The sequence below is a fragment of the Paramormyrops kingsleyae genome, chromosome 3, assembly GCF_048594095.1.
Source record: "Paramormyrops kingsleyae isolate MSU_618 chromosome 3, PKINGS_0.4, whole genome shotgun sequence".
NCBI lineage: Eukaryota > Metazoa > Chordata > Actinopteri > Osteoglossiformes > Mormyridae > Paramormyrops > Paramormyrops kingsleyae.
Window position 1 is genome coordinate 23172109 of NC_132799.1, and position 22229 is coordinate 23194337.

The window sequence follows — 22229 nt, forward strand, 5'->3', positions numbered from 1 at the left end:
GTTAATACCAGAGCCCGCTGTAAAGGACCCGAGCGTGGTGCGTTAATACCAGAGCCCGCTGCAAAGGACCCGAGCGTGGTGCGTTAATACCAGAGCCCGCTGCAAAGGACCCGAGCGTGGTGCGTTAATACCAGAGCCCGCTGTAAAGGACCCGAGCGTGGTGCGTTAATACCAGAGCCCGCTGCAAAGGACCCGAGCGTGGTGCGTTAATACCAGAGCCTGCTGCAAAGGACCCGAGCGTGGTGCGTTAATACCAGAGCCCGCTGCAAAGGACCCGAGCGTGGTGCGTTAATACGAGAGCCCGCTGTTCACTCTGTGTGGCTCCCCTGTGGTGCTACAACGTCACGCTTGTGTGACGCCTGTGTCTCCATGCAGCAGTGTTGGGTGTGGAGGGGCCAGCTGCCCTACCCTGATAGATACTATATAAAGGTGTGCTCACTGATTATACCATCTGCTCTTACTGCTTATACTATTACTGCTATTGATTGTGTCTTACTGCCTTTCTAATGCTGATGGACAGCCAGCCATAAGCCTCTGCTAGGCTCTGTAGTGATTTTTGCAAACGCGTTGTTGTATTCACAATGCCCGCGATCTGCATCCCCGCGTGCGTATCATCCTTTGTCACCACACACACATTTAAGCCGGTGTCTTGTGTATTCATGCTGCCGTGTCCAGCTTGACATTTTTCTAGTGTGCAATTTCCTTGTTGGGCAGAAGGAACTTCATGCATCCTGCACTGTTAATGCTCATTAATGATCATTAATGGTCATTAATGCTCGTTAATGATCAGGACGATCCAGCCCCATGAATGCTGTGCCGGTGATCATGAGGTTGCTGCTCAGCAGAATGATCAAGGCCCTGCTAAATAAATGGAATGCAAATGCAATAATATCAGCCTTAGCCTGCTGTTAAAACATCATGTTATTTTCATTTTGGTTAATTATAGCGACGTTGCAGACTGTCACTTTTATAGATGTGTTATTTCTTGGGTGCTATCAGAGTGTAACTGAGCAGAAAAAGGACAGCAGTGAAAATATTTAATTCCTCCTTGTTTTGAAGAAGCTTGTTTTCTGCCATGATTCTCCTTTTCAAACTGTCGTTAGTAGATATATATCCATGATCAGGGCTTCGTCTCAGAAGATCATTTTGTTAACTAATGATGAGAGTGCTGAAGATAAAGAGCCACAGTTTGATCTGAAACAAAGCGCATTTATGCAGCATAAGCGAGCTCGATGGGCCGAAAGGCCTCCTCTCGTTTGTATAGTTCTTATGTTCTTGTTCTATGTTCTAACATGCAAAAAAACATGTTTTAGATAGAGCAAACAGAAAAAATCTGACTGCTATAGTCTGAAGCACTTTGAAAAATGTTTTTAAAACCTCACAAAACAGACTGCTGTATTTTCAGGAATTTTGAAACGTATATATTTTTTTAAACCTCGCCTATCAGACCTGGCATACTGCTGCACACTCAAGAACCTTGAACCTTCCAGGCTGCTGCCTTCACCTTGACAGGAACTTGGCCCTGAAGGAGAATGCCGAGTACCTGATTCGGCTCTGTTTGAGTCCTACCAGCTTCGCCTGGGCCTGGATCCAAATGTTTACAGCTGAATGGACTGGCACATCGCAATTAAAAACCCATGCATTAGAGGCGCAGATGACCTCTCTGTGTTGTGTTGGGCTGCCTGACTGAGACCCATGTGTCACGTGCCGCTTGAGTGACCAGAATGCACTGCTCTTCATTATGCTGAATGGCCAGATCCTCACATTCCCACCTGAACACCATGTTGGGGGCCGGCGTTCAGCTTGGCTGGCCAAGGCTTCAGTCCCACAGGGTACAAAACTCTGCCCTCCCTCTGACTCTTCTGCGTCACCCAGATCGTCTGCTTTTTTCTCTGGACCAGTTACACCTACCTTACTCGCTGTAGTATCCTTTATACTCTTCCCCATCACAGTGCAACCCGTAAGTATGGAGAAGGACCTCTACCTGGCGCCAGCTGTCCCTGAAGTGCACCGTCACACTGCTACGTACAGTCACTTACAAAGTGAGGCAGGCTCGGCGGTCACCTTACACCTCGCCCGGCGCCTGAAGCCCCATGTGACGCCTTACTTGGCCTCAGACGGGCCGGGCGATAGCCGATGGTGGTGGCCGAGGCTCGGGGCCGTCGGGTCTCATCCGTAAGCAGGCGGACTGCTGCTTCACAGAACTGCAGCTGCTCACTGGCCCGTCTGTCTCCTCCCGATGATGAGGGTGCAGCTCAGCCTGCCTCTGTTACTGCTGCTTATAGCCTCGGCTTCTTCTGAGCAAACATACCAACCAGAGGTTTAGAAAAAGAAACTGGTGAGGCAGATGGTGCCTTCTTTGTTTGCGGCGGAGCGAGGAGGAGGAAGATGTGCCGGCTGTGTCCAGAGCGAGGAGGAGGAGGAGGAAGATGTGCCGGCTGTGTCCAGAGCGAGGAGGAGGAGGAGGAAGATGTGCCGGCTGTGTCCAGAGCGCGGAGGAGGAGGAAGAGGAGGAGGAGGAGGCCAGCACCTCAGAGGCTCCTGTCTGGCTGACGTCTCCCTGCCAGCCACTGTTTCCACGCTGCCCTCCTCCTCACTCTGGGGTTTGCAGCCTCCCATGCTCCCCTCCTCTGAAAAAATCTGAAGATATCACCACCGACACCATTCTGTGACAGAGCTGACAAACTATGCAGTTATCGTATTCCATCCCATCCTTTTAAGGTGGTAGAGTCTGGAGAAGACTGATTAAGGCCACACCCACCTTTTAATTAATTTGTGGTGTCACCCCCCCCAAGTCAAACCACACATTTGCACAGGGCTTTTGAAACATCTGAGGGGGGGCCCTGAAGTGATTTATTGGGGGGTTGGCAGCAACAACACCGCTGCCCCGTACACCCCTACTGGGCGACTTGGGAAAGATTCCGACAGCCACATGAATCGCATGGTCCTCCGAAGTGTCACTGAAGCCGTGAGGTGACAGGTACCCCAGAGAGGGCAGAGAGTTTGGCCCATGTGAGGGGGAGGGCCACTGAGCTGCAGAGCAGATGCACATCAGATGGGAGACCCAGCAGCAGGTCATGCAGCAAGCTGGGTTGGAGATGCCTGCTATGGGGCACATATAGGCAGAAAGACGGCAAGAGGGAAGCCCAATGAGCAGAGCAGAGGAAGGATGCTGAAGGCTTTGTCCCAGTGAGGGAACTCTGGTGTGTTGAGGCTGCTGCTTTGCTTTGTTTGTGGGTTTATCTTGTTTTACTTCTTGTCTGAGCTTTTAAAACAGACTGACGTGAGTGTGTTGTGGGCTTGAAACAATGGTCAGTTTTAGACCACTGTCTTGGATTACCCCGTCCACTGTGCCGGCTGCTATTGTTACTCCTACCCTGTTGCAATGCTTAGCAGACAGACTTTATCGACTCTGGGGAAACTGTGAGCCACCTGCTGATCTGTTCCACCACGAAATTCTCCGGCGTCCACGTTGTATCCCTCTTGGATCTCGCTGAAATTTCCTCTTCAGCAGGCATAACGGTTACAGTAAGATTCTTCACTCCATTTGGTCTATAAATCGCAGTCTCCCAGTAACTGCTGACCATAGTGTCAGCCATAGTGCGCTCACTCCTCTGGTGAAGTCTCCAGAATATACGTACCTCAGCTGTTACTAACAAGGCTCCACTGCTTAGCGATTTCATTTCAGACTATCAGCTGCCTCACAGAAACTTGTCATCAACACAATGAATTTTTACATTTGAACCATGTCCTTCCGCTGAGGTTTGTTTACATCTGTAAAGGTCCTTCCCCCGGGTGGGGGGGGTGGATGCAGCCTTGTGCTGATTTATCATGTTGACACTATGATCCTTTGAGCTGCTTGTTGTCAGACTCTGTGGACCTGTGATTGTTGCTTTATTATAGTGTACGTCTAAGAACTCTCATCTGCTCTAACTGCTCTGTGTGCAGTGTCTCCCAGTATCACCCCAACGGGGGTTTCACCTTGCACTTTGATATACCTACTAAAAAGCTTTACCAAAGATATTAATGCAGTGTTAGATTGTTGTGATATGACTCAACATGTGAACTTCCGAACTCGTAACAAATTCTGTTGTCTCACCCTGCAGTCTAACTTCTGTTGATTTACGTATTTCTCATCATTAAATTGTGCTATTTGACTCATGGTTTCCACTCAGGAATTCAAAGCTTCAACATACATTATGTGATTTTGTAATATTAAGCAGGTCCATCCAGAAAACTTGGTTAGTTTAAATAAGTCTTACCCTAGTCTCCCTTCTATGGACTCACCAGCATAATTAGTGGAAGATTATAATTCTTGCTTATCCTCTGGTATCGATATTCTGGCTCCTCTTAGAACACGGACTGTCTTACTGCTTTACATTGCTCCCTGGTTTATACCTGAACTCCATCAGCTCAAAGCTAATATTCTAACAGATAGAATATTTATTTAAAAAGGCTGGACTCATTGTACGCAATGAGACACAGCTGTCCATTTACAAATCAGCTGGCTCCTCCAAACAGCCAATCATGTGGCTTGGTACACCTTGTCATTGACCAATCAGCTGGCTCCTCCAAACAGCCATACACATGGCTGTGACTCAAACAGACAAGGTCAAGGGATTCAATTACTGTTTAACTGCACATTAGAACAACTAAGATGTGATTTCAATAGTTTTGAACTTGGTGTGATTGGCTGGTGTGAGTCCAGCCTTGAAGTGGTCCTGGAGAGAGGAATGGGCCCTATGTAGGGGTGGCTAATAAAGTATGTGGTGAGTATATAATGGATGGATGATTTCTGTGTGTCTCAGGAGAGCATGGCTGTCAGGAGCGGATTCACTTACCTGGAGGCCTCCGGCTGACATCAGCATGGACATTTAGATGCTGCCTATTTAACTAACTGCTCTGTTTTTGCTGAGGATAAGAGGGCCCCTGACGTCTGCCCAGGGCCCCTGACGTCTGCCCAGGGCCACGACTACAGCCTAACCTATCGTGCACATTCATCCACCCTGATTGCTGTAGACTTTCCTACAGGAAGTAAATAATGAAAATGCGTGCGTGCGCGTAAACACGTTCCAGTCTGCACACCGCCATCCCCGGCCACTCCTGGCTCCCGCCCTCTTGGTGTACTCACCCTAATGTCTTCCCGCAGTCGTAACAGCAAACCTCATCCAGATGAATGTCTGGGAGAGCAGTGTCCCAGCCTGACCTGCCCGCATCATCTGCAGGAGCCATCGCCCATTACTGTGTCTGAGGTCCTGTAATCCATTTTAAAAATGGCGCTGTCTATTCCTCGCAGGAAAAGTGCAATCCATCCCATAATTAAGGGCTTATTCGCAAGGAGCATGCTTGCAGTGCCCAGCCGAAGTGAGACTGGCACTCGTTCTATCCCCCTCACTTAGAACCAGTGTTCCCAGTTCACCGTCGGTCTATCCTACTTCATCTTGGGACCCAACCCCATTACAGGTGTCTGCTCTATGAAATGAGGTCAATAAAGTTTATTCATTTGAAGTGCAAGGTCCATTTTCTTCTTCTGCTGCTGGCAAAGTCCTTCAGTATCCCTGCCATTTTCCGGAACATGATGTTATGGTCATAACCCATGAAGAGCCAGCCTCCTTCAGAGGCTTATGAGCTTGTTAAATATAAGGCAGCCTGTATACACAGGCTGCATGCACCCATGGCATGAAGTCAGGGGCTATTTTTGGTCTCCCAGCAGGGTGTCACTGAAGGTACAGCCACACTTTGCTGGAGCCAGTAGCAGCCCTGAAGCTCCATGCCAGAGAGTCATCAATGCTCTACCGGCTCTCCCAGAACCTGTGTAGGACCCGCCTGATGGATCTGCTGCCTCTGAAAGCGAATGGGCTGGAGGAGCAGAGAGCTTCCCAGGAAGTTTACTTGGGTAAAAAATGGAGTCCTTGGATTTTCCATATCTCAGTGTATCTGCCCTAGAGCAGAGACCTCACAATAACTGTATGGTAAATAATCACTGCCGCTATTGGGGTTGATGCTATGTGTGGGTAACATTTCTGGGAAAAAGGATACTTTTCAAACATTTCATGGATGTTCTGGATTCATTAACGTAAATTTGGAAGATGAGCAGATGTTTTGCTTGGGGTAGAAATGCAGATTAAAATGGAAATGAAAATATGAAGTGTGGGGTTGGTGGTTCTGCAGTGGTAAGCAATTGCTACGCTCATGTTGTCACGCTGGACCTGTGAGATTATGATTCAGGGGTGGGTTTGCTGTTTGAGGCCACAATCAGAAAGTCCCCAGATGTCGTTTTCCCCTCACTTTGCCATAAAACCAGCCAGCTGAGTGACCCCCAGATTTTTCAAAACCTAAATAAATAGCTAGCAAGTACAGACAGCAGGGGGTATTCCATGAAAGTAGCTAAAGATAGCCGAAAAAGTCAGACTCAACTTAGCCTCATGTCGTTCCACTAACAGTTCAGCATTAACTAATCAAAGTTCATACAAGACAGACTTGCATAAATGAACTTAGTGCACACACCTGAGATATTTAAGAAGCCCAAATGAATGGATGAACGATGGATTGATTAAATGAGTCGGAAAGCCTGTAAAAAAAGCCTTTTTTTACGCTGCAGAACAAACGCTGCTGATGGAACTGTATGGAAAATACAAAGATGTAATCGCTAAGAAGGCAATACTGTGGCCATACAGCCAGGGAGTTGTCTGGCCAAAGAATTGCAGACAGACTAAATGCTTAAGTTATGTAAATGTTACAAGTGCCTAGTACAGTGGCATGGTGGTGCAGTGATTTGTGCTGTCGCCTTACACCGCGAAAGTTCCTGGTTTGATCCCCATAGCCAACAGGAAACTTTCTGGGTTGAGTTCACTTGTCATTCTTACTGTATAATGTTATTCTGTATTATTTGGTCTCCTTAAAATACTTTCATTCAGATCCGTGTCGTTTATTACATGACATGAGTAGTGAGAGCGTGGAATTTCGTCCGACGAAATGATCTTTTGGGAATCTGTTCCCACACATCGGACGTTCTTTGAGATTAAGCGAGACAGTTAACCTGGTCCAGAGCAGACTTGTTCACTCGCCTAAGTTACCATGGTAGCTCAGCTGTGATTCATTTAAGACACGTTGATGGAACGGAACTGCCAATTAAATGAGCAAGACTTGTCGAAAAAAGTCAGAATTTCCCTTAATCCTGCTTTGTGGAATACCCCCTGATCTCCTCCACACCTCTTAATCATGGAATTCAGGTATTTTATTCAGACCGATTGCTAAAGCATAAAGTCAAGCACCTAGCCATGCAGTTAGGTTTGTGAAAGAATGGAAATGAAAATATCAAGTGTGGGGTTGGAGCTCAGTGAATTTGGGTGTGGTCCTGTCATAAAATGCAATAAGTCCGTTTGTGAATTTCGTCCCTGCTAGATATTTCACGGTCAACTGCAAATGGTTTTATTGCATACTCAAACTGTTTAGGAACAACAAAGTACCAGACCATATGAAGTCAACAGATGCTGAGGCACATAGTGTGTAAAAGTCGCCAACGCTCTGTTGACTCAACTGTAGTGTTGCAAATGCCCTCTTGCATTAACCCCAGTACAAAAACTGTGTTCTGGGACCTTCATGGAATGGGCTTCCATGGCCGACTAGCTACATGCAAGAAGAGTGGCAGCTGCTATGGCTGCAAAGGAGGGACTAACTCCATATTGATGCTTATGGATGTAGAAATGGGGTGTCATAAAAATTCCTGTAGGTGCAATGGCGAAGTGTCCCAATACTTTTGTGCGTATAGTACAGCTAGCTGGTTAGCAGAACATACTGATTCAGCATCTCCTATTTAAGGAGCTTGTTTATTTAATGTGATGACTGTTTGTGGCCTACAAGGTGCGACACTGTAATATGTGGTTTGAGTGTTGGTGAGCTCTGCCACAGATATCTCTGTACAATCTGCAGTGATGGACAAAGTTAACCAAAAGTTGGCTTCAGTAACCACTAATCTCCTAACTCCGAGGTTTAATTCAACAACACTAAACCTAAAGTGCTAAAAAAAAAATCAGTCGAAGCTCATGAGAATTGCTAACTTTTATTGTATGAATTTTGCTTCAGTTCAGTTTTTGGCTCTGAAACCCTAAAATGTACCTAGTGCTGAAGTTTTAATATGTTGTCACTTAGACATAAAGTTTTACAAAAAGGAATAGCACAAGATCAAATGATTACACAAAATTTAACCACCTTACTACACCTCGCTGCTTCTGTTTAACACTTTGAGTATCAGTGAAGTACTGAGCCGCTGCCCTATGCAAACAGTGCCGTTTGAGTATCCCTGGGTGATTGGGGGGTGTAACGCAGTCATGGGGACGGCCTGGCGAGGGTGCTGCTTGTTAAAGTTGGGATACCCTCCTCGGGTCATTTCTGCTTTAACGTGAAATGTGACAGTGAGACTTTGAAACAAGGTCATGGCTACACTTCTTTCATTTTCCCACAATGTGACAAATGCAACATAAATTGTTTTTGTTAATATTGTTTCGTTTCAGCTACATCCCACCAAAATATTTATCTCCACCTCCTCCCATGCAAGCGTGTTTCCATCCTGTGACATTCCCATGGTGACCGCGCCAGCGTTCCCACTGTTTCTGCGAGGTGCCAGTTACTGGTGGGCCCTGGGGCCCTGGTCTGTGCTGATTAGCGGAGCTCCGTTTCCTCGAAATCCGGCTGACTGAACGTGAGGATGAGCTGGGTGATAAAATCGCGTGGCATGATGGCGTTTTGTTCACGTGCGGAAACGCTGGAGCTCAAGCCGCCTGGCAGCCTGAGTTGGCGCTAAAGGCACAGGTACAGTCAGTCTGCATTGCTGCAGCTCCGACAGCTCAGTAATCACGTCTTAAAGTCCCAGGAAGCCGTGGGAAATGTCAGCCTCATTATGAACGCTTGTTAGGGTTAGCCTTGATAAAACAGCACCTTCCTCTGATGCTTTGCTGCAAGTCGCCCTCCTCGCCTGCAGCTTCGACACAGAGAGTCTGTTTTGGTGCCCCCCCCCCCTCCCCCCGAAATGTGTTTTGGTTTTGGTTACAGGGATTCCCTTACCCTGGGGCGATATCTTCACTTTAATTTGATTAAGGTGTTAAGCTCTGCTCAAGATAAAGTACCTCTTATAGCAAAACAGAGCGGCTGTGTGGAATTAATGACAGGAACGTGTGCAAGGCGGCCCTCAGATGCTGCTTAATATGGCTCCTGAAGGGGCTGCCAAGCAAACTTATTTAAGTGTTTCAGTGACTCTGCTGTCTCAGCGCGGCCAGGGAACTGGAAACAGAAGAAACGGAGGAAACGTCCCCTCATAACGAGATTATCCGAGGCAGTGGAGATGCTGAATCTGGTGTTGCAGCAGGTCAATGAATTCTTCACTGACAAGACGATTTGGGACCCAGTCACTCAGATGGCTGGTTTTGTGGCAGACTGAGGACAGTAATAATGTCAGTGCTGAATATTTCCCTACTGAGTGGGTCTTTCAACCTTTCACACAGCAGAAATGAGAGAATCATGCTATATTCCATCCAAATTATAAGGTAAACAGTTATTAATAATCATAATAAGCTTTGGATGAAGTAAGTCGCCAAGGCAATTATTGTTCCTTTTAATGTGTGTGTCAGTGTTATGTCATTTTAATGATATGCACAGCTAGGGCCTTACAGCTGCTCGGCAATGCCACATCAGCAGCGTCAGCAACAGCATCACATCGGCCACATCACATCAGCTCTGCTGCATCACAGCAACTGCATCACATCAGCCACGTCACATCAGCTGTGTTACATCAGCTTCATCACAGCAGCCACATTGTCTCAGCCACATCACGTCAGCCGCATCTCATAAGCTGCGTCACAGCAACCACATCACATATCCATCTTACGTCAGCCACGTCACATCAGCTGCATCACATTGGCCACGTCAGCCATGTTACATCAGCCACATCACGTCAACTACGTCACAGTAACTGCTTTACATCGGCCAACTCACATCAGCCACATCACAGCAGCTGCTCAGCCATGTTACAAGAGCTGTGTCACTGCAGCCACAACACATCAGCTGCGTTACAGCCGCCGCATCACATCAGCCACATTATATCAGCCACGTCACAGCAGCTGCGTCACATCTCCTACCCCACACTGGAGCCACTGTGTGCTTTGGCGTGGAGTCAGCATGGCGTGAACTGCACTGCAACATGGCACTGGCACAAGTGTGGCCAGTGAAGCGAGCTGACCGTTTACATCAATGTTGATATGCTGTGGACGCAAAACCAAAACGGGGCAAAAGCTCAGTGTGTTTCATTTGCATTTTATCTGGGAGCATTTTTAAGGTGGGTTAAGTAGTTTATTCTCGTTTTGATTTTCTGACACTGAAATTATGTGCTTTTGAAATTTAATGCAGTTTGAAAACCGTGCTAGAAACACAGGGCAGGGGAAACCAGCATATTAATTCTGCATCTGAGGTCATTTCATGGTTTAAATGAAGCCAGCTTTGTTTGTTTTGATTCCCCAGGAGAAGAACGCGGTTGCTCTCGGGTCCACGGCATTGCTGCAGTAACCCTGCTGTTGGGCAGCCCGTCTTTAATAAGGGAGGCGTTTAAAATGGTGGATATTCCCACTTCGCTATCTGAAGGATAATCTTTTATTGATTCATTTCCCGAGTGCCGGCTTACGGATGTGAAAAAGGGACAGTCTGAATTTCTTTTCAATAACAAACCAATTTAATAGGAAACAAGGAATGAAATGAAGTGTTCTCATTCAGACAGATATATCCGGTCGCCGTGGCAACGGCCGAAGGTTCCTGAGTGTGTGTAGCTTTCTGAAAGCTTGTTGAGGGTCTAAATTAAGCCGCAGTAAAGGAGTATGAGTGACTCCAGAGACCTGCGGCAGAGACCTCCGGCAGCTCAGAGCTGCTTAGCATGTACGGTACCGAGCAGAGTCTGCGGTTTGCCACCTTTATGCAGACAGAAGCACAACACGCCTTGCGTATGTTTATTTGATGGAATTTCTAATGTAGTTTGGGCTCCTTTTGCCAATGTAACAGACCCCACTGTCAGGACTAGTATCACAAATGTGGAACTGAGTCCAAGCTCCATGCAGTAAGGATAAGGATCAGTGGACATTTTCCACATTTCCGTCTTACTTTATTCAGTTTCATTTTCTTATGTCAGTTCTTATGTCTCAGTTAAACTCATTTAATTGGCTGCATCTTCTGTTGTATACTGTACTGTTGTGCATTTGGTAAATAAACTTTGATTTGTCCTTCATTAAGGACAGTGTCACCACGGTAAAGACTGATGTCCTGCACTGGCATGGCATGCTCTCAGGGCATGGGGTTCTGTGTGTACTATGGTCATTTGACAAGCGAGAGGTTCTCCTCTAATGTAGGGGGTTTGGGGGGAGTACCCCCACTGCCACTACGTGCTGCAGTGTAAAGCTGGCCCCTCACCGGATAACATTCCTATGTCTGTGATGGGCTGGGCATCCGCTAGCTGTACACTGAGCCTGCCCACACACTAATCGCTCAGTGCATCTAACAGTGAAAATGTGCTCACTGTTTCACAGTGAATTCTTTTGACTGCACACAATTGTGTGAACTGTCCTGACTGTGAAACAAATGGTACCTGAAGAGCAGTTTGGCAGGAAGAGGCTGTGAATAAGCTTCGAAGTATATCATTTTGGACCGGAGACATCAGTGTGCAGAACAGAAAAGCAGCCGCTAAATGAAACAGCTGCCTGACCCTGACCCTAACACTGACCCCTGCCCGACCCTGACCTCTGTCCAACCCTGACCCTGGCCCCTGTTTGACCCTAACCCTGGCCCCTGCTTGACCCTAACCTTCACTCCTGCCTGACCTTAACCCTGACCTCTGTCCGACCCTGATTCTGACCCCTGTTTGACCCTAACCCTGGCTCCTGCTTGACCCTAACCTTGACCTCTGCCTGACCCTGGCCCCTGTTTGACCCTAACCCTGGCTCCTGCTTGACCCTAACCTTGACCCCTGCCTGACCCTGGCCCCTGTTTGACCCTAACCCTGGCTCCTGCTTGACCCTAACCTTGACTCCTGCCTGACCTTAACCCTGACCTCTGTCCGACCCTGATTCTGGCCCCTGTTTGACCCTAACCCTGGCTCCTGCTTGACCCTAACCTTGACTCCTGCCTGACCTTAACCCTGACCTCTGTCCGACCCTGATTCTGGCCCCTGTTTGACCCTAACCCTGGCTCCTGCTTGACCCTAACCTTGACCCCTGCCTGACCCTGGCCCCTGTTTGACCCTAACCCTGGCTCCTGCTTGACCCTAACCTTGACCCCTGCCTGACCCTGGCCCCTGTTTGACCCTAACCCTGGCTCCTGCTTGACCCTAACCTTGACTCCTGCCTGACCTTAACCCTGACCTCTGTCCGACCCTGATTCTGGCCCCTGTTTGACCCTAACCCTGGCCCCTGCCTGACCCTCACCCTGACTTTTGCCCGATCCTTGCCCTGGTCTTTCCCAACAACACTCTTCCTCCGTTCTCCGCTTAATCCTACCCTGAAGCTTTAAGCAGATATCAGTGGTCACCTGTTTTCCACTACTCTGCTTGTGGGTAAGAAGCTCTGTTTTTACACATATTAATGTTTATTTCTTATTTAAAGCAATTGAAGTTCAAAGGCCTTTTTAAATGTAAATCTCTCTCTCATGTGTGAGTGTCTGCTTTTCAAATTAAACCTTTTCCTTTGTGCTGTCTCAGGATTGACTCTGTAGGTCGCCGTGGTCACATCACCATTTTTTGTTTTTACTCTTAAATCACACATTCTGGGTTTTATTTTATCATCTAAGATGATGGCAGCTGAATTAAGAATCCCTTTCCCCACTTTATGGATTCAGCTCTGTTAACATGAGTGTGCTTTCTTAAGCTTATTAGAGGTGGGTATGTATGAGTTTATATATATATATATATAGTTTAAAAATTCTCTCCTCAACTGTCTTGTTCCTTCATTATAATGGACATGAAACTTCATTTCACGCGGGATCCACACTGATTACATTTTTCACCAAGCTGGGAAAGATGCTTTGAATCAGGCTATGCTTGTTTGGAAAGTAGTATTTTAATTCGGTCCGTGTACAAGCAGAACATATGAATATGTGATATTAAAATAGATGCACTGAGTTCATCTTACAGAGCCGATGGCAGCACATACTGTAACTGTGCCATAGGATGAGGAATGTTTAGAAATGTTCTGGAGGGAAACCCTGAATTTAGATCTGCATTCTATCCCAAAACCGTGATCCAGGATGGATGACCGGAATTCAGGGAAGCCTCATTCATTTCTCTTTGAGCATCATCTCTAATCTGATTTACGCTTCTACCGAAGGGTGACACATTTAATTCTTTACCGATAGTCATTCTCCTGTGTTTTCAGGTGTTTTCTGCAGACCTTTCTTAATGACATAGCAGATACATGGATAAATATGAAACGGCATTAAGGTGCTTGCGAGACAGACACACATCCACTGCCCATTTCACTGGGCATGCCCTGCCCGCTTCTGTCGGCCCAAGGGGCTGGGAGCCGGAGCTTTCCGGGTCCAGCTGGACAGGAGGTGCCGTACCCATTTTTGTGGGTGATCAGGGATGGGCATGAGATTCTCATTTCAGACACACTTCCCTTTTTCCAGGATCATTCATTAAGAACTAATATATGTCTATGTATGTATGTATATGTATATACATACATGTATACACATAAATAAACAAAAAGTACACAGCACACCAATAGAATATGCTGAAAACTATTAAATAATAATAATTTAATGACACACTCCTGTGAGTCACTCAACATAAACAGGTGCTGTAGGTTTGATGTCATGGCACGTGCCAGCTCAATGTCAAGCTGTGATTGGTTGAAACCTTTGCTCAATGGACATGTGATGGATTTTTGCGATTGATCACAATAATCCGCAGCCTTTCTTTTGGCTGCTGCTGCGGACTGAGTGAGTTTGGGAACAGTCTGCGGGCTTATCGATCTGTTCCGTAATCGCTTTCCTTACGTAACTCTAGCCTCCACAAAGACAGGTTATCCGCAGCTTCAGGCAGCGCAGACGGCACTAATGCAGTGGGAAGGTCACCTGGTGGGTGTCAAAAAGTGCACCCTAGGGCTGTGGCATCTTGCCAAACGTGTGTCTCCCTGGACAGAAGAGCACCGGGCCGGATGTCTGGCCGGTGATGGTTTCATACCGCATGCTGTCTGTCTGTGCTCCGGGTACTCCTTAGGTTCAGAGAGATTAGCATGATGTCCTGTGGTCAGGCTCCCTCATTAGCAATATTCCACAGCAGTAGGGGACTCTGTTCTAGTGAGTTTATAGCTGGACGGCACATCTAGCCTTTAATGCAAAATTACAGGAAACATGTTAATCAGGTTTATGCCTAAAAAAGGAAGACTGAAACTGCCAAGCATTCTGTCTTTCCTGTGCAGTTAGTGTTTCACTGATGCCGTTTCTGAGGTAATATATTTGTTGGACTTTAATAGGAGGCTGCCCCTTTGAGATGCCCCTGCGGTGCTACACTCGCGCAGGCTTCAGAATGTAGCTTTCTGGGATGATAATAAGCGTCCGTCCTGCCGTCCCACCGCATGTCATCAGTAGTAATACAGCCGCCCAGCCTTGACTGCTGCATGCACAATGTGCCCAGGCCGCCAGTCGCTCCCCTCCCAGAATCCTCCTCTTCCCTTTGTCGCCTTCCGGCTTTCGTGCCTGAGCGTCGCTGCTAATTCTTCCAAGGGTTATTTTGTTCAATCTTTGCTTAGAATTTAGCTTGCCGACAACCTTCAGCAGCCGGAGTGTCCAGCCACTCAGCTGCGCATTAAAAGCTGCACTTTGCAGTCTCAAACGTGCTGCGATCTCTCAGAAAGATGAATCTGTTCAGCTGTGTTAGACACTGTCAATATCCGGTCCAAGCCGTTTCCCCTTTGTGCTTATGTTCTCCCACAATTTATATGAATGCCCAGAATAGTGCTGCGGGTCCCACTGCACCCTGGGGGGTGTGTGGGTGGGGGTGCTCTCCCTGCTATGTCATGTATATCTGGGCATAATGTTCTGGGTAATTCAGGAACGTACTGGTCCTCAGAGACCTCAACAGCTTCATGGCAGCTTTGCAGTTGAGAAGCACCAGACTCCATCTACACCTACTGTAGCTTTTGTAATCTTTTTTGTCAGATATACGTCTGTGTAGAGATGTTTTGAGGGTCAGTTGCTCAAAGGTTAAAAATGGGCACCAAGTACCTTGGAAGCTCATGCACAACTTCACATTAAATAGTTCTTACCCCCCCCCCCCCCCCCCCCCGCCTGCTAACCAGGATCCAGCAGCGATTGAAAAAAGTTTGCCAGTCAACAGAAATTACCCTCAGTGTGAAATCACAGGGTGTGATTGATATTGTTCATTTGGACCTCAGGACAGGAGCACTGAGAGAGTTGGCCACATAACCGCACGGCAAAGTGATAACGCATTTTTTTCAGGAGAGTGTGCTGGAGACGGTCGTGGAATGTGGGCCCGCTGTTTAGCTTGTGTGCTGATGTCTGTGTTTACCTCTGCCAAGGTGTCTGCTGCCAGATGGAGAATCGGGATAATTAAATAGGAAGAGGAGCGTGCTCTGCTCTGCTCTGCTCTCTGTCAAAGCGGCCGCCAGCAGACCAGAAGCGGGGGGCGCTGCCGCGCGGGGGGGCATCCTCTTATGCGGCACCCATTCATTGCTCTTCATCGTTTCATAACCATGGTGTCAAGCACAGATGCTAATATGAAAAGTTGTTTATTGACTAACTGAACCAGCACTAAGATTATATACTCATTGTTCTTAGCCTTCGAATAAATTAATCTGAATAGTTAGATTCGGGTTAAATTCCATTTGTTTGTTAAACAGATTGTGTGTGCATATGACTGTGTGTGTGTGTGTTAGTGTGTGTTTCTATCTGTGTGTGCTTGTGTGTGTGTGTGCCTGCAGAGCTAAATGCAGGACAGGAATGTATTCCACACACACACACTTACAAAGAATAATGAAGAAGCTGGTTTTCTTTATACAGGGCCTGAAAATGCAGATTAACACACTGGAATAAAATTAAAAGAGCAAGTTCTCAACTAAATCGTGATGAAATGTGAGTTTAATTATGTGATTCAGTCAATCAGTGGCTTAATCAAGGCCAGTTAATTATGAGCTGGCCTGGAACCCCAGGACCCCCCTGACAGTGTGGTGGGTGGCGCACTCAGATGAGCCCCTCCCTGGGGGGATAATCCTGTTGTTCAGAGCTGCTCTGCTCTGGGCTTATTTCCGTTAGAACAGGCTGCTCACCTTGTGAAAGATTTAGCTGAGCATAGAGCTAAACATCAGATGTCAATTCAGCATTGTAAGCCTATAATTTACTAAAATAACTTAATGAATGAATAAGCAAGTCAGTCTGGGATTGAATAGTGAACCATGCGGTTCCAGCCCTCAGCCTTGTGTGAGGAAACTCTGCTGGTCCCATCAAGTCAGATGCCAGATTCTTCAGCTGCCGTAAATCAAGCAGTGACAGGAGGCTGGTCACTGCCCCCTGCATGACCACCCCCACCCTTTCCATTTTAGCTTATAAACGGCAGATCGATCCAGATCCACCCAAGTGCCAGAGGGCCCACTTCATTAATAAAGGGCAGAGTATGAATCACTTATGAACTTCGATTCAAACAGAAAGGAGGACCTAATATGGGCCAGAGAATAAGGCCTGTTATGGGCCGATATTTACTGTCTTGTAGTCGCCAGCTGGCTGTAGATGTGCTGTAATCCCAGAGAATAAGGCCTGTTATGGGCCGATATTTACTGTCTTGTAATCGCCAGCGGGCTGTAGATGTGCTGTAATCTCAGAGAATAAGGCCTGTTATGGGTCGATATTTACTGTCTTGTAATCGCCAGCTGGCTGTAGATGTGCTGTAATCTCAGAGAATAAGGCCTGTTATGGGCTGATATTTGCTGTCTTGTAATCGCCAGCGGGCTGTAGATGTGCTGTAATCTCAGAGAATAAGGCCTGTTATGGGCTGATATTTGCTGTCTTGTAATCGCCAGCAGGCTGTAGATGTGCTGTAATCCCAGAGAATATGGCCTGTTATGGGCCGGGTGGGATCACTTGCAGTTACATTCCATGGAAACAATCTTCAGTCGCATTAAAAACCTCATACTGAGGAGCAGAAGAAGGGTGAGATCATTGTGTGTGTGTCGTCTGTCTAATATTTACGCCATCTCCTTTTTCTTACTCTCAGCACCTTTTCTATAAACATGGCTGTTTGTTTTCTTTGCAGCCTAGTTTGGTGCTGTCTGGGTTGCCAGATGTATTTGTGCCCTCAGCCACAGACAAACAGTGGCAGGGTTATTGTAAACTATCTGGGTTGCCAGGTGAGTACTGTATGTGTCCACAGCCTCAGACAACCAGTGGGGAATTATTCTAAATTATCTGGGTTGCCAGATGCAGATGCCTCAGACAAACAATGGCATGGTTATTCTGCATTGTCATGGGCTGATTTGTTGCTGGTCAAACACTTGTGTTTCCCCCATACTTATATGATATGTGTGCTTTTATGTTGCAGCTATTTTAACCTCTGCAATGAGAATTTCAGAAAGCTCAATATACTGGGTGCAGTGATATGAAGGATATTTTATTTCGCTCCAGAAGTATTTGCAATAAATTACATTTCGATTCTCTGCCTTTAATATGGCATTTTCCCTATTGAGCAATGCTTCAGTATGAGCCTGGTTTAAAAATAAACTTCCATTTAGGTGGGAGACGCTTAATGTCACTTACAGAGAAGTGAAATGCACAGGATTATGGAGAAAGCTTGTGTTCTGGATGAGTGATGGGCTCCAGCTTGCAGAGGAACACTGTGCCTTTGAATGTGCCCTCAGCTCTGCCTCTGGGCTTTCCTGTTCTCCCACTATCTATACACGTTCCGCCAGCTGGAGGCTGCTTTACTCGGGGCTGAATGGGGAGCCCAACCTGCCCACAAATGCGCCGGTGAGAGAGTGGCCCAATACCCATGTCCACACTCACGGTCTCGCAGATTTTGTGGCCTTGAGGGCTTAGTGCTGTCCCATGGTCTAATCGCCAAGTGCATGCGGGTTCTCTCGCAGGCATTTTGAGCTCTTTATGCACACTATCCATAAGTCTGCATTTCTGCAGACTTTGCCTGAGGGAATTACCCACAGTTCACAGGACGTGAAACACAGGATTACAAGTGGAAGCCCAGAAGTGTAAATGGTAATCAAAACATTTCCTTTAGTTTTCGCTTAATGATGCTGTTTTGACAAAGATGAGTGAATTGATTCTTTGCCAAATACCTGTCACTCACTCTATAATGCAAGAGCTTGGGACACATTCAAATAAGGCAGTTTCAGTCCCTTATGCGCCTTGACCATGAAGAAAGTGCAATTTTTCATTTAAAATGTCCCAAACCCACAATAATAAGGAACATGTTTTGACGTTGTCAAGGTAACGCCGCTACATACTGTCCTATTACTATGTTTACTGTGTCGAACCCTTGCAGCCTCTCGCTCTCATTGACTTGCCAGGTGACATCATGTAAGTCTGTGACGGTTCATGCCTTAGGGGAGACATTCCCATTGGGCGCGTTTTCCCTGTCGCACCCTTGACCAGCACCACAGCGCCAATGGACCTAATCTGTCGTTATATTTGCTTAAGGGGAAACACCAGCCTTGCCTTCATTTAGCAGATGCTTTTACCCAATGCACTGTTCAGTTATGAAAACTGGATCCTAACGTCTGCTGCAGCACTTGGGGCCTGAACGGGGAGCTAATGTGGAAGCACTCCGCCGACCCTGGGATTTAAACAGATCAACCTTTTGATCACAGGCACAGCCTCTTGACCCACACGACACCACCCTTAGATCTGTTCCTGAGAGTTGTGTTAAAAGTATTTCTATTCTATTCTATTCTATTCTATTCTAATATTGTTTCTACACTCAGAGAATTCATAAAAATTACGGGTTTCCTGCTTTAATTTGTCTGAGTCAGACACTGTTTATGTTAAAATGGCAGACGAGGGGATTGTTAACTTAGGTCTGACTTCAGCAGTCGTCTCTGCCTTATGAATGGGTTACTTAACAACTGAAGCACTGACCCCGTTGGACCCATTAGTGCCCATAGAGGTGTTTTGTATCACTTACAGATCATGCCATTTGCTTTCACTTTCATGTTGCCAATATTTACCAGTCACTGTCTTCTGATAATTCAATGTGCTATTGTCTCTGATCCAGTGATGCATTGACGCTGCTCTTATCTCACTGCACTAATGCCTCTGATCCAGTGACACATTAAAGCTGCTCTTATCGCACTGCACTAATGCCTCTGATCCAGTGACACGTTAAAGCTGCTCTTATCTTACTGCACTAATACCTCTGATCCAGTGACGTTTTGAAGCTGCTCTTATCTCACTGTGGGTGTTCCTATGCTCACTCTGTGCTTCTGTACTTTTCCTCCTGCAGACTGAGGGAGTCCAATATGCAGTTATTCTGCCAGGAATCTCCTAAGTGCTGGAAGATGGATCATACCAGTATGATGATATTTCTCTGAACATCCATCCATTTTCCAGTACAGGGTCTCACAGACAGACACAAACACACATGCACAGTCCATGTATTCATATTTTTATGTGAATTCTACATTAATTTCCCAACAATGACAACCTTAACCCAGCCTTATCCAGCCCCAACCTTAACTATAAGTGACCAACCAAAACTTTTGTCAGTTTTGTTTAGTTTTTTGATTGCAGTCTCAGATTTTTATAACCCTCTTCCTCTTTTAGCTCCTCTGAGCATTATGATCTGCGTATAATATTCCTAAATTAAGATAGCTTTACTCTGGTCATTCAGGTGTCAAGTGACCTCTGTTCTTAGAAAACCAAAGGGGGGGGGGACTTTTCACACTCTCAAAGGTACAACAGCTGAAATCTTCCTAGGCACTTTTGGTGAAGGGTTCTCACCCGCTGTGCAAGCCCTATATCCCGTACTGCTGCCGTTGCTTGAATTATGTGCATTTTAAATCATGTAGCTGTACAGGAGGTGGCTTGACCTCTCTGGACAGCATGAGACAAGGGCCTCTGCGTGCATAATCTGGCTGCTGTGGCAGTCCGACTCGGGGGGGATCTGATTCGGGGATCCATGGGGCAGATTTGGGGTTACTCTGGTTTTGCTGGGATTTATAATCATAATATTCATTTACACCTTGGGTTTTGGCACCTGATTGCACATTTTCTCATAAATTTACATTAGCTATTAAGAAATTCCAGAGAGACCCAGATCAGGAGGAACGTTGGCAAAGGAACAATTAACTGTGCGAGCTGTCCGGTCCTGTCCGTGGCTATCTAGCGCGAATACTGTCCTTCAGGTATAAGCACTTGCTCTCTTTCCAAAGCTTATGTGTCCCTCGTTCTCTGCGAGGAGGCCCTTGTGCCCTCGGCCCACCTGGCGGCCCGGTCCGGTCTTGGCAAACATGCTCTCCTGTCATATTCTCACCACTCGCCATTTAATGAACGGGGAAATCAGGCCACTTTATTCAGCATTACAGCTGGGGCGGGGTCAGCCTGAGCCTGGAATGAGGAGGAAATATTCTCGTTTGCTAGTTATCCAAGCAGAGTCCCACCCGTTTGCTGTGCCACACACTGTTTCTTTTCAGTGTGATTACTGTGGTATGAAGGAGCATACAGTACCTGCTGTGTATGCTGATTTCCCAGCAGTTTTTATTTATTCAAATTCTGAGAATCGGGTACTGTGGTAACGTCAGGCACATGTGTGTGTGTGACATCCGTGTGACCAGAACAGCTGCTCGTGACAGGACCGGGTTCGAGCCATGTGTTCTTACCACACCCAGAAGACCACCAGGGCAAATGCCTTCCCAGCATCCACTGCTCTGTGTGGTGCTGTGCTTTCATCACATGATGACATTTACTGTCCATTCTTTCTTAAATCCATTGGAATTTCCTTTCCTTTTCTTGGAGTGCTAAGGCTGCTAATCCATAAATAGCCTGTCACATGACTCACCTTGAATAATATTCTGCAGCTGTTAGGAGTTTGTGACGCACGTTCAGCTTTAACTGTGGTATTTTATAAAACACTGCAGCTGAAGTACATGCTGTTGTTTTGATTGTGCTGTAACACTGCCATGGGCTTCACGGCTGCGGTCCAGACCCTCCAAACTGTTTCCGAAGCCAACGGCGAGCCCTTGGGGAGAGTGAGTCAGCAGGACAGCAGCAGCACAAAGCAAACGGAGGCTTTGGATTTGCAGAGGGAGGATCTGTTACGTATGCCGGTGACACCCCCTCAGAGGTGCCAGGCATTGCTGTGCCCTTAGCTCCTAATTAGCATCACTTTAAAGGAATTCAATTCAAGCAATGAATTGCAGAGTTTAGCTCAGGATGTGTCCCAGTGTGCAGCTGGCAGGGAGAAGGTCACCCTGAGGGTGTCTTGGCGAGGTCTCTCTAGGGCTCCTCGTAGTCCCATGTAGACAGGGCACCTACAGGTAGGGAAGAGTCACACTTCTGTGTGTCCCATGTTCCCCCCAAGCACAGTAGCTGTGCTTGTGAGCTCTGCTGTTCATTTGTCGTTTGACTGTCTGCTGGAGTCGGGAACCACGGGGCGTGGTTCTGAAATACTGAGATGCAGAGTGGATCTTCATTGGACCCGGCCTGGTGCTCTATTCTCCTTCTTGACCTCGGAAAACTAGACTTCATTAGGTTATTTTTTAAGTGATTTCTAACATTGCAGAGGTGATTGTGTATAAGGTAAAAAGTTAGGTAAATGGTCAGCATACTCAGCACTGTTCAGACTCTGTTCAGATTCTCATGTGATGTCAGAAGCTTGCATGTGATATATGAAAGGCTCTGCCTGTTGGAGCTGGATGCCTGCTGCTGTGTTGGTGTGCTTGTTGATCAGTGTCTCTGCTGCTTTAACCACTACAAAGCGTGGTGCAGCTTTCACTGTGTGAATCTCTGGGCCCAGAGAAATGCTGGTGGTCAAGAAGGAGTTCACACATCTAGACAGACCAGAGGGAAGCCAGGCAGATTCTTACAGGTCAGCTGGGTGATATCGGATGGTGAATCCTTGATTCTTACAGGTCAGCTGGGTGATATCTGGTGGTGAATGCATGATTCTTACAGGTCATCTGGGTGATATCGAATGGTGAATGCATGATTCTTACAGGTCAGCTGGGTGATATCTGATG

The 22229-nt window shown here is 46.8% G+C and overlaps 1 long non-coding RNA gene across 2 annotated transcripts in view; it reads left to right on the top strand.

Moving 5' to 3' along the window:
* LOC111846125 (uncharacterized) overlaps window positions 1-22229 on the top strand; it is a 48792-nt gene that overhangs the window by 17529 nt on the left and 9034 nt on the right. The window lies entirely within an intron of this gene.